Genomic DNA, 12,311 nt, shown 5'->3' with positions numbered 1-12,311 from the left:
TAAAATTGTGGTACTTTATTTATTTGTGGGTTGTAAGAGGGTTTTATTTGTTTCTTGAGATGGGTCTGCACTATGTATTCTTTTATAAAAGTTTACCACAGAGGTAAGGTGCTTCTGCCATCCAAGTGCTGAGAGTCCAAGTTTGTGCCAGCCACATCCAGTAAGTGGTTTGTTTGTTTGTGCTTGTTTGTTTGGTCTGCTTTAAAAACACATCATCAGGGCTAGATCCTTCTTAGGTGCTGAGTGTATGAGTGCCGTTTCACTCTACAGTATGCCTTTTCAGCTTCGTGGTATTAGCCTGTGCAGCAGAAAGCACTTTAAAATTAGATGGAATAAAATGTATCTATCGTTCTCCTTGTCGTGTTACCTTAGTATCCTGTCCAAGAAGATTAGCTAATTCACGGGCAAGGAGATTTACATTTGTCTTTCATTCTGAAAATGATAGTTTTAGCTCTTTATTTTCAACCTTTGAGCTAATTGCTAAATATACTACGTAGCAGGGGCACAACTGGCCGCCTCCTTTTATCTGTTCAGCTGTTGCACACCTGTGTGGAAAGATGGTTCCTTCGCCGTTAAATGTTCTTGATACACTGCTTGAAAATCTCTTGCTTATGGATTCTTGGACTCAAAATTTTATTCTATTGAGTTGTGTGTCTGTTTTTACGTCAGAATGACAATATGGTGTTTATGATAGTTTCTAGTAAGGATTAAAATATGCAAATGTGAGTCTTCCATTTTTTTTTTCTTTCAGAAGATTGTTTTGACTAGACTATTTAGAATGACTTGTATTTCCATATGGATTTCAGGAGCAGCTGTAAGCCTTTCTTGGGAAAAAAAATGTCATTAGGGATTTTGCCTTAATGGCTTTGAATGTGTGGATCACTACAGAAAGCAGTGCCATGTCACTGCACCGCCTGTCTTTATGGCTTAGATATGCCATGTCTCTCTCTAGCGGGTGGGCCTGCCTTGTGAGGTTCTGGAAACTTCGGAGGTGGCATTTCACTGGGGGAAGTATGTCACTAGGGGCATTTCCTTGGGGGTATCTTGTCCCTTTCTCATGTCTGTTCTTCTTCTTGTCTGCAGTGAAGCAAGTAGCCTTTCCACACCTACTCATGGTATCAGATGTCCTGAACCAAAATAAACCTTTTATCGTTTTGTTTGTTCTATCAGATATTTTGGTCATGGCAGTGGGACAAATAGCTAATGCATGCTCAAACCACAATCACAGCACATTCATAGCTTCTCAGTGTAAACGTCCTAAACCTTCTTGGTTAAATTTACTCTTGACTCGACTTTAATGTTACTATTACTACTGGAATTGTGTCTTTAACTTTATATTTCTGTTGTTATTTGGTAGAGGCTGAACATATTCTAGGCCTAGTTTTATATTGTATGGAGGCTAGAAGCTTCCAGGACTCAGCCTAGGTTAACAGCTGGGGGCAATAAACCACCGAGGCGTCATTTGCATCAAGTGAATAAAGATACTCTCCAATTGTTCCAAGACATTCATGGCAATGTTATATAATATTGACAAGAAAAGACATCCTTATTTGGTTCCTAGTCTTGTAAGAAAACTCTCAGCCTTTCACAGATGAGTTTGGTGTTAGCTGTGTATCCCACGATGCCCTGTAATCTCAGTTTTTCACATGGTCCTGCTGTGAAGGAGTTCTGGCTTTTGCTGGGTCGATTTAATCAACTATATGATCTTTTGTTGTGTAGTATGAAATGTAGTTTTTATTGATTGTATATTTGGGATAAATATTGTTTGGTAATTAAGAGTCTTTTTATATGCAGGTGAGTTTAGTATTTATGGAGGATATTTTGTAATTAAACATGTAATCATTGTGCTGTATTTGGCTTGCTGTGTGTCTGTGTGGTGTTGGCTTTATAGAATTAGTTAAGAAGTGTATTCCCCTCTTCCAGGACTATTTTTCTGAAAAAATATTTGGAAAGGACTATAATTGATTCTTTATAAAATGTATTATTTTTGTAAGTTTGGGGTGGCTAACTAGATTTCCATAATATTTACGTGTTATGGAGTATGAATTTTCAAAGCCTTAATGGTTTTTGTGATGTCTGTTTTTGGTTGTCAACTTGACTATATCTGGAGCCATCTGTGATCCAGAAATGGAGGGTACACTGTAGTGAAAGTTTTGGTTGGGTTATGTAAACATGCTTTTGTTTTTATCCCAAGTGTAGGAATGTAAAACGGCCTTTAGCTTATCCACAGCTGATAACAGCCTCTATGAGAGGTAATGTGATCTTTGTCAGCTGGAAATTGCCTCAGGCATGGGGGCATGGTCTTTGCCAGCTGGAAAACATCCCTGTGTGGCCTCACATCATGATGCTCCTAGAGAGAAATACTTCATAGCACATGTGGAGAAAGCTGCTGCTGACTTGTTCCACTGTTGCTGTTTACTGTTTATGTTGACTGCTGGACTCATGATGACAAAGAGTAGAACCTCCCCAAGGAATTGAGTCTGAAAATGTCTACATCCCCTGTCCCTATTAACCTTCTTTCCCTCCTACCCATGGTTAGTGGGTTGGAAGGCAGGTAGAGGCATTAAGGAACCCCAAATAAAGTAGGTTTAAAAAACTCAAAGACTACAGCACACCTGTGATCCAGATCTGGAGCACAGAGATGACACAACTCTGATCCGGATCTTCAGGTGTGAAGACACATCTTTAATTTGGGCTACAGTTTCTGTTGGATATAAGTACAGTGGAAAAAGGAAAGTTTTGTTCTTTGCCTGCTTACCTTCACCTTTCTAGCACATTTATTCCTTTATGAACATTGGAGCCTATTTCCTTGGGATTTCAGCATATACAGAAGACCAGCTGAGACACCCAGCCTTGTGGGAGTGAGCAGCTTCTATATTCTTGGACTTTCCATTCACAGCTATCCATTGATGGATTGGTTGGACTGCAACCTGGAAGTGATTCCAATAAATTACACACATACACACACACACACACACACACACACACACACACACACACACATATTCATTCCATAAGTTCTGTGAGTCTAGAGAATCCTGACTAATACATTTTTTAAATCAGTTTTTTAAAATCATTTAAGAAAACAGTGTTTACATTTATCATCTATTTATTTTTTCAATTTGTTTCCTGCCCTCTAATGTTCTGTCATCAAGTATATAAATGTTGTTAATTATGTTGTCTTGATGGATTGAGAAGGATCTTCTTTAAATCCATACTGATATTCATTGTTTTGAGATCTTGTTTGCCATTGATATAACCAGTCCAATTCTCTCTCGATTAGTGTTCACATGATAAATATTTCCTTTCATTTTCTTATACTCTATTCATGAGTGTGTGTTTGAATTCCTTCTCAGAAACAGCATATCGTTGATATTGTATTCCACTTTATTCCTGTTTCTCTCACAATATGGCTGCTGCTAGGCAGTGTCTAAGGGAAAACTCACAATTTGTAGGATAAAAACAAATGACCATGGCACTATCACCTGCCTATCTTCTACTAAGGAGCTTGCAATGAACCTCACCATGGCGGAGAAATGAAAGCGAGAAGAGGGCATGTCCAGGAAGTAGTGTGTGCTAGAGAGACAGAAGTATTAAGCTTGCTTTATCACAATCTTTTCCTACAATGAGCAGATTGTGAGATCCCATGAGGATAAGAACTCACACCCATGGGGGAAAACAAAGGCTCCAATATCTCTCAACACTGTGACATAAGAGCCTGAACCACAGAAGAACAGCACAGGGCTGGGGCTCTTCTGTGTGGTCTAGTTTCAGACTACTTATATTTGATGTGCTGTAATCCATCTTAATTTTTAAATTTAGTCTGACATATATATGAGAGTGTGCGGTACATTTGTGTGGATTTGGTGACTGTGTGTATGGAGAGACAGGGACGTTGGGTGCATACTTTCCTGTATTCCCCTGAGACAGGGTCTTTCACTGAGCCTTAAGTTGAGCTGGCAGCCAGTAGGCCCCAGTGATCCTCCTGGCTCTGCTCTGCCATAATGCTGAGGTTTCGAGTGTTCATGTGGCCAGGACAGGCGTTTTACATAGAGTCTGGGATTTAAACTACATTCCTTATACTTCTGCATCAAGCACTCGGACTCACTGAGCCATCTCCCTGGTCCCCTTGTTTTTCAGTTATTTTAGTCAGCAAGTAAATGAGGGAGTCAGTGAGTCTGTCTCTGCTTGATTTTAAGAATGTTACTGTAATTAGTTAAAAAAATGTTTTTCTGTTTGTCATAACTTTTTGTTCTCTGCCAAATATTACTATTAAATTTTGAGAGAGAGTTTCATTAAAAAGTCATTAAAAATTACTTGTAGTCATAGTAAACATAAAAAACATTTTAAGACCATTAAAGAGTCAGCAAATCAAGTCAAAATATCTTGAGAGAAAACAAAATTATGCTACTTAGAAGTCATATAAATTGAAAGTATCTTTCTTAATAATACTGTCTTTAATTTTTCATCAATTATGTAATATGAAGAAGTAACACATTTTTGACCAACCTACTATAGATACCTTTATTCCACCTACTAATATATTCATATGCCATAAATTTTATACATATGATCATTTTGTGGTGTCTCAACACATTACAACATTTGTAAAGTGCAGAGAAAAATAAGTCTTAGAAAATTCTTGAGCTATACGATAAAGCTTCAAGAGTTAGGACTGGCATAAGAGAGGTTATATATGCTCAGACAAGATGTCCGGCATGTTTATATTATTGTGTAGTTTTCTTTTTTTAAGAAGATGTCACACAAGCAACAGTGAAACCCAAATTGTCAGGAAATAATTTTATATGCATCCTTTTTAGGCCTCTTGTGGCTTACTGACTATAAAGTACCCGCAGCTCTCTCCCTCCTGGCAGTCACTCCCTTTCTGAATTAACTGAGGTTTTCAGTGAATGATTTTGTAACACTTCTATAGAATTTATGCATCATTTGTAGTGTATTGGAGAAGGAATATATTCATGTATGGCTTTGCAAACTTTTAACAATTCAACAATGACGATGAGGTGCTCAGAGATGTTTGGCATATCCAACGGGATGGTTATCATGTTTTACATCATTGAAAAGTAGGATCATTATTAGCTCATGAGTGAACTCCATATACAAGGCAATCAGCATATGTTTCCTAAGGATTTCATAAGTTTTCATGCACACACACACACACACACACACACACACACACACGAAATGATATTTGAATGAACAGTCAGATGGGAGAAAATCCATTGTACAATAAAGTATATGCTCACATCCTGTGGGTTCCCAAGCTAGAGGAGATTTCTCTCAGAAAGCACAGCAGGAGTGTGACAGTTCCCTACCCAAATCCGGCTTGGGCCTAGTCAATACCACAGAAACAAAGGCCATATCATGATTAAGTTAGTGAAGGTTCTGTTTCCCCACCAATGAACTGGCTTCTCAGAAATCATGTGACAGGCAGCCTGCTGCTCTGCTAAGCTTGGAATGTCCCTGCAAAGTTTCCTACCTAGATCTTTTTCCTGCCCTTTCCTCTGTAACTTAGCCCAGCCATGTTAATAAAGGAGCTGTCCTCTGAAACAGTCTCCGAAATTGTTCACACCTGCTTTGCTCACCTCCGCTGGAGACCCTGCTCCCCAGCTCCTCCACATCCTGAGAAGGCTAGTGCACAGTGGCCAGTAGGGGCTGGGGACACGCAACATGACTCACTTCTTTAAAAGCACTCAGGCCAGACATGATAGTTCACAACAGTCATCCCACAACATGACAGGCTTGAAGTGGGTGGTGAATTGAGGACAGCTTGCATCTCATAATGATTTCCAGGTCATCCTGGGTTGTAGGGAAAAAAAAAAAAAAAGAAAAGAAAAGAAAGAAACAACCACAAAAACCCTAGCTCAAAAACAAACAAACAAACAAACAAACAAACAAAAGCAAAAACACAACAACAACAACAAAACCCGAACAACAGCACCCCACAAAAAAGCAAAGAAGCCTAATGATAACACCAACAAAAAAATCAGCAGGCAGTGCACAATTTTAAACGAGTTTATTTTTCATCAGCCATGCGTTTATAATGAGAGATAAGAAAATCTACCATGAATAATTTTTGTATGGAAGGCTCATTATTTTAAGCCAAATTTCAGATTCTGGAGGGTCATTTGTAGTTTAACCAAATTGGAGGAGGTCATAAGTCACCACCTCTGGCACTCTCTTAACCATATCTCTAGTCCTTCTTGGAGCTAAGTTTGACTGTGTCCCTTAAATGTTTGTGTCTACAGCATTTGCTCTATTTAGTGCAGTGGAAAGTTGGGTTATTCAAAAGAGGTCACTGAGAATACTCCCCTCAGAAGGAGGCAGGGCGGGTCTCCTGGGGGAGTTATATCTTTGAGAGCAGGATGATTGATGTACGAGGGAAAGCGAAGGCTCCCGCCCTCTGCTTGCTGCAGTGATACTTCTGACACTTGCTTCTGTGCTGAGATTGCATGTGTAGTAAGGACCTCGTAGAGGCCATAACAATTGGAGCCACCTGATTTTAGGCCCTTGCCCTCCAAAACACGTGGGCTCTTTATACATTACATGGCACAAGGTAATGTTTATAGCAATGGGAAAGAGGCAAAAACTGAAATACAACAAAGACCTCCCACATTAACACTCAGAAGGAACAGGTCGCTGATTAACTGTGAAGCACACACTAGTCTTCAGACTCATAAATGAAGGAACAATGTCCCGTGTCAGAGATGTGATGATTTAACTTTCAGTTGAGAAGCAGCATTTGTTTTATAATCAAAGACTACAATAACTTTCTATTGATTTAAGTATTTCATTAAAATCTAATTCCACCAAATCTTCATACTGTGGCTTACATTTTATTGTATTCATATTCATGACAGGAAGCTGTCTTCTTGGCCAAATGATAAGCATTTATACTCAGGCAACATGATTAAGCCACTGTTCCTTTAAATTAAGACAAAAACTTTGTTTGGAAAAGCCACAAAACCAGGTAGTAAAATTTGGGGAATTTACACCAGTGCTGAGACTTTGTGAAAATGTCTTTACACAACAATCATAAAAATGCAGATGGTAAGAATATATAATGAGATTTGGGGAATTTCAATTTTAATAACGAAATAAAACACTGTCTCTTGTCTGTAATTTAATAAGGAGAGTTTTCCTGGGGTTATAAAATGTGAAATTATAGCCTGAAGTTTCTCAGTGACAACTAAGATTAAATAAGAGCTTTGGAATGAGACATCACAGGGTTTTATGGCAAGGAATGTACTTCTGTAAATAATGTCCATAAAACCAAGTCAGTGCATCCTAAATATTTTACCACTAGATGCTAAGGAGAAGCTGGAGGCAGGCAAACAGAATCAATAATTGAATATTGTGCACTAAAGAAATTATTGAAGATATTTATTTTTTACTGATGCAACTATTTGTACTTTAAAATGAACCCCTAGGTATTTCTACAGAGGTGTTTTGAAACTGAATTTAAACTTTTAGAATGAGTAAAGAAAGTTCTAAGTAATCTTCATGGTGAGAAGGGGGTCTTTTCATGTTCTTTTTGTCACCCTGAATAAAACCAGAATTATAAATGGCCCTGTTTGCAAAGTATTTCAAATGAAAATGAGAGTTGCTATGCTACACTTCCACACAAGAGGGCAGGATTGAGACAGACAGAAGCCTGGCCTGACAGCTTTTTCTTTTTTCTTTTAAGTAGCATGAAACAGACTCAACAAGTTGTATTTGTATATTTATGAATATGTATATATAATATACACACAAAAGTTATATACACACACACACACACACACACACACCTATATATATCTACATACATCTCTCTATCTGTCTACCTAACTAACCTATGTATCTAAAATAATCCAAGAAAAGAGTTCAAAATTTGCGAGAGGGTAAGGAGGGATGGTGCATGGGAGAGCTATGAGGAAATAAAGAAAAGATAAAATGACACAATTACATTTTGATTATTCATTTATTTATTTTTTCCAGACAGAGTCTCTCTGTGTAGCCTTGGCAGTTCTGGAAACCTTTTGTACACCAGGCTGTTAAAGAGATCCACCTGTCTCTCCCTGAGTGCTGGGATTATAGTCACGTGTCACCTCACCTGGCTGATGTAACTATATTTTAATTAAAATAAAAATGGGCCAGGCGTTGTGGTGCACACCTTTAATCCCAGCACTCAGGAGGCAGAGGCAGGTGGATCGCTGTGAGTTCGAGGCCAGCCTGGACTACAAAGCAAGTCTAGGACAGCCAAGGCTACACAAAGAGACCCTGTCTCGAAAAACAAAAACCAAAAACCAAAAACAAAAAATGTATTAAGAAAAGAAAAAAACATCAGCTTATTTTTCTTTGTTTTTATGGACATCGGGTCACCCTGGATGAACCTCCACACACTAATAATACCACTCAACAAAGACAATTGGAAACAAATACCCTGAAATTTTGCTACAGTAGAAAATGTTACATCCATTTCCATTTGTAACATTTCAAGGATTAGCTAGGGGGATTGAAGAGAAAAGCATAAAATGCAGATATTTTCCCTTTCCTGGGGTATGTGGTTTTGAGTTTGTTTTGTTTGTTTGTTTTTGATACAAGGTCCTATGCCTCCCAGGCTAGCCTTGAACTCACTAAGTAGACAAAATTGACCTTGAACTTCTGATTCTCCTGTGTCTGGAGGATCTTCTCAGTGTTGGATTACAGGTACCAGCCCCAATGTTTGAGGCAGTTCTGGTACTCTAACCCAGGGTCTCATGCAAGGATACCAGCATTCTATCAACTAAGCTACATTTCTACCCCAACAGGATAAATTTCTTTAACAGTAGCATCCTCATAAATTGACCCTCTCTCTCAGATCATTTTGCTCAGGAATTGAATTTCTTTTTCAGTAACATATTCCCTACATTCTCTGTTTCCTATTTTGATGAATAGTAAACGAATTAGTAGCAGAAAGTTAACTTTGATACAGAAAATGCCTTATTTACAGAGTGGCAAACAATAACTAGGAAATGACAGATGTGGAGAAGTGTCATCTACAGCTTTATATTTGGGGAGAAGGTAAGAGCTTTCTTGACCATCCTAGACCCTAGGTGGTGCCTTCTCTGCCTCTTTAATATTCAAGGAAAGCATAGCTGCTTTTTGACCACTCTAAGTTAAATTTTGTAGTCACATAAATTACCTTTATTTCTGCCTTGCAATTCCTTCCCTGGGAGTTCAGATCATCTTCCACCCAGAAACCCACACCTATGGACACTTGATTTTTGACAAAGAAACCAAATCCATACAATGGAAAAATGATAGTATCTTCAACAAATGGTGCTGGTCTACCTGGATGTCTACAAATAGAAAAATGCAAGTAGATCTGTATTTATCACCCTGCACAAAGCTAAAATCCAAGTGGATTAAAGACCTCAACATAAAAAACAGACACACTAAATCTGCTAGAAGAAAAAGTGGGGAAGAGCCTGGAACTCATTGACACAGGAGACAACTTCCTGAACAGAACATCAATAGCTCAGGCTCTAAGACCAACAATTAATAAACAGGACCTCATAAAACTGAAAAGCTTCTGTGAGGCAAAGGACATGTCAACTAAACAAAATGACAGCCTACAGTCTGGGAAGAGATCTTCATCAACCCTACATTCGACAAAGGGTAATATCCAAAATATATAAAGAACTAAAGAAATTAAACCAAATAACCCAATTAAAAATGGAGTACAGAGTGAAACAGAGAATTCTCAGCAGAGGAATAACAATTGGCTGAGAGACACTTAAATACTCAATGCCCTTACTCATCAGGGAAACGCAAATCAAAATGACTCTAAGATTCCATCTTACACCTATCTGAATGGCTGAGATAAAAAAACAAAACAACAACAAAAAAAACAAACAAAAAAAAACTCAAGTGACAGCACATGCTGGCAAGGATGTGGAGAAATGGGAACATTCCTCCATTGCTGTTGGGAGTGCAAACTTGTACAAGCACTTAAAAAAAATCTGTCTGTTTCTCAGAAAATTGGCAATAGTTTCACCTCAAGCTCAAGCTATATCACTCCTGGGCATAAACCCAAAAGATGCTCCATCGTACCACAAGGACACCTGCTCAACTATGTTCATAGCAGCTTTATTCGTAATAGCCAGAAACTGGGAACAACCTAGATGTCCCTCAAGTGAAGAATGGATAAAGAAAATGCAGCCCATTTACACAACAGAATGCTACTCAGCTATTAAAAACAAGGACATCATGAAGTTCGCAGGCAATTGGATGGAACTAGAAAACATCATCCTGAGTGAGGTAACCCAGACCCAGAAAGACATTCATGGTATGTACTCACTTGTAAGTGGATATTAGCCAGTAGTACAGGAGAACCATTCTACAACCCACAAACCCAAAGAAGCTAAGTCAGAAGGAAGGCTCAGAGGAGGATGCATGAATCTGTCCCGGAAGGGGAAATAAAATAGATATTGGAAGTGGATGAGGAGAGAGAAGTGACTGGAGGGGAGTTTAGGCGGGAAACGAAGGTGGGGATCAGGTGGGAGGGTGCGGGTGGGAGGGGGAGGGCTGGGAGAGACAGGTGAATCCAAAGTGGGGACTGTCTCTGGGGCAAGCTGGAGACCTGTGACGGGTCGGCTCCTGGGATAATGTGGAGGTGACTCCAGCTGAGACTCTCAGCATCTGGGGATGTGGATACTGAAGTGGCTGCCTTCTATACTCAGGCAGGACTTCCAGTGGAGGGAGTGGGACAGCAACCCACCCACAAAACCTTCAAACCGAAATTTACCCCGCCAACAAGGTGTGCAGGGATAAAATATGGATCAGAGATTGAGGGAAAGGGCGAAGCAGTGACTGGCATCACTTGAGACCCACCCCATGGGAGGAAGCCACCCCTTGACGTTATTAATGATACTCTGCTATGCTTGAAGACAGGAGACGAGCATCTCTGTCTTCTGAAAGGCTCCACCCAGGAGTGGAAGTGTTGGAGGAAGGACAAAAGGACCTGCAGGAAACAAGAACTCTACAAGAAGACTAATAGAGCCAGCTAACCGAGGACCATGGGGACTCACAGAGACTGAACCACCTAAACAAAGGTCGTGCACTGACTGGAACGGCGTCCCCTACGCATACTAGCTGATCGGCAGCTTGATCTTCATGAGAATACCCTAGCAATTAAAGTGGGCCCTGTCTCTGACATCGACTCAGTTGCGGCTTTTGGGTCACTTTGCCCTAGCTGGGCTGCCTTGTTGGGCCTCAGCAGAAGAGGATTCTCTTTGTCTTGATCCGGCTTGATGTGCAAGGGTGGGTTGGTGGTGGTGAGGAGAAGGGAGGGAGGAAAGGGGGAAGATGGCGGGAGGGCGGGACCAGGAAGAGAGGAGCGAGGGTTCTGTGATAGCGATGTAAAGTGAATAAATTAAAAATAAAAAGAAGAATCATAAAAGTATTCATGAGTAAAAGTACATTTTCAAATATTTAAAGGGAAAAAAAAATGCAATAGAAGACAGCAGTTTCATGAAGATGGAAACAAGATGTTCGGAGAAGAATACCAGCTGTGCTATAATAGCTAATTTTACATCAGCTAAAATGGACATGGGCTTCAATAGAGGTCGTAAACACTCTGAGTATGGCTGTGAGAATATTTCTGAAACAGGTTAGCAGTTCAGTCTTACACTGAATGGGGACAACCTCACAAATGTGTGTGGGCACTATCTTTTCTGCCGTGGATCTGGATAGAATAAAAAGACAGACAAAGCGCTACTAGTCCTCCAGTTTTGAGATGCTTGGATCACATCTGCCCACCTGGCTTATGAGCCTTTAGGCATAGGTTGGGTCTTAAGTCAGTTCTTGTGATTCTCAGGACGTTAGTTATGGATCAAAACTGTGCCCATAGCGTTTCCAGATCCAGAAGGTATTGGGACTCATGTGCACATACTGAGATGTGCTCCTTCCTGGAGCCTGGAAGAAGAAATCCATGTACATAGATAAATGTAATTAAACATAAAATTACTCTTTAAAACTGCACAGAGATTCTGCTTCTCTAAAGAACCCAGTTTCCCTATTCGCTGTATAAAGGAAACAATAGCTTATTTTGTTTACAGTTATCATTATAATTTTTATTGACATTTAAAGAAAATTGATTTTTATCTCCTAAATATTTATTCAGTCTGCCTCCTTTTTGCATTCTCCATTGTTAATAAATGTATCCTGGAATGCATTATTTCCTGCATAGATAAACAAACAACAGCCCGATTGCTCTATTTATTTCCACATCAAGTCTTCCTTTTCAACTTTCTATTGCATCAGAGAGA

General features: G+C 39.5%; 1 protein-coding gene across 1 annotated transcript in view; it reads right to left on the bottom strand.

The window, feature by feature from the left end:
- The window catches only part of YIPF7 (Yip1 domain family member 7), a 332,610-nt gene that overhangs the window by 199,894 nt on the left and 120,405 nt on the right, over positions 1-12,311 (bottom strand). The gene's annotated exons all lie outside the window — the stretch shown is intronic.

This window comes from Acomys minous (genome assembly GCF_964271855.1).
Source record: "Acomys minous genome assembly, chromosome: 10".
NCBI lineage: Eukaryota > Metazoa > Chordata > Mammalia > Rodentia > Muridae > Acomys > Acomys minous.
Note: the sequence above shows the minus strand (reverse complement) of the source record. Positions and strands in the feature narration are given on the sequence as shown.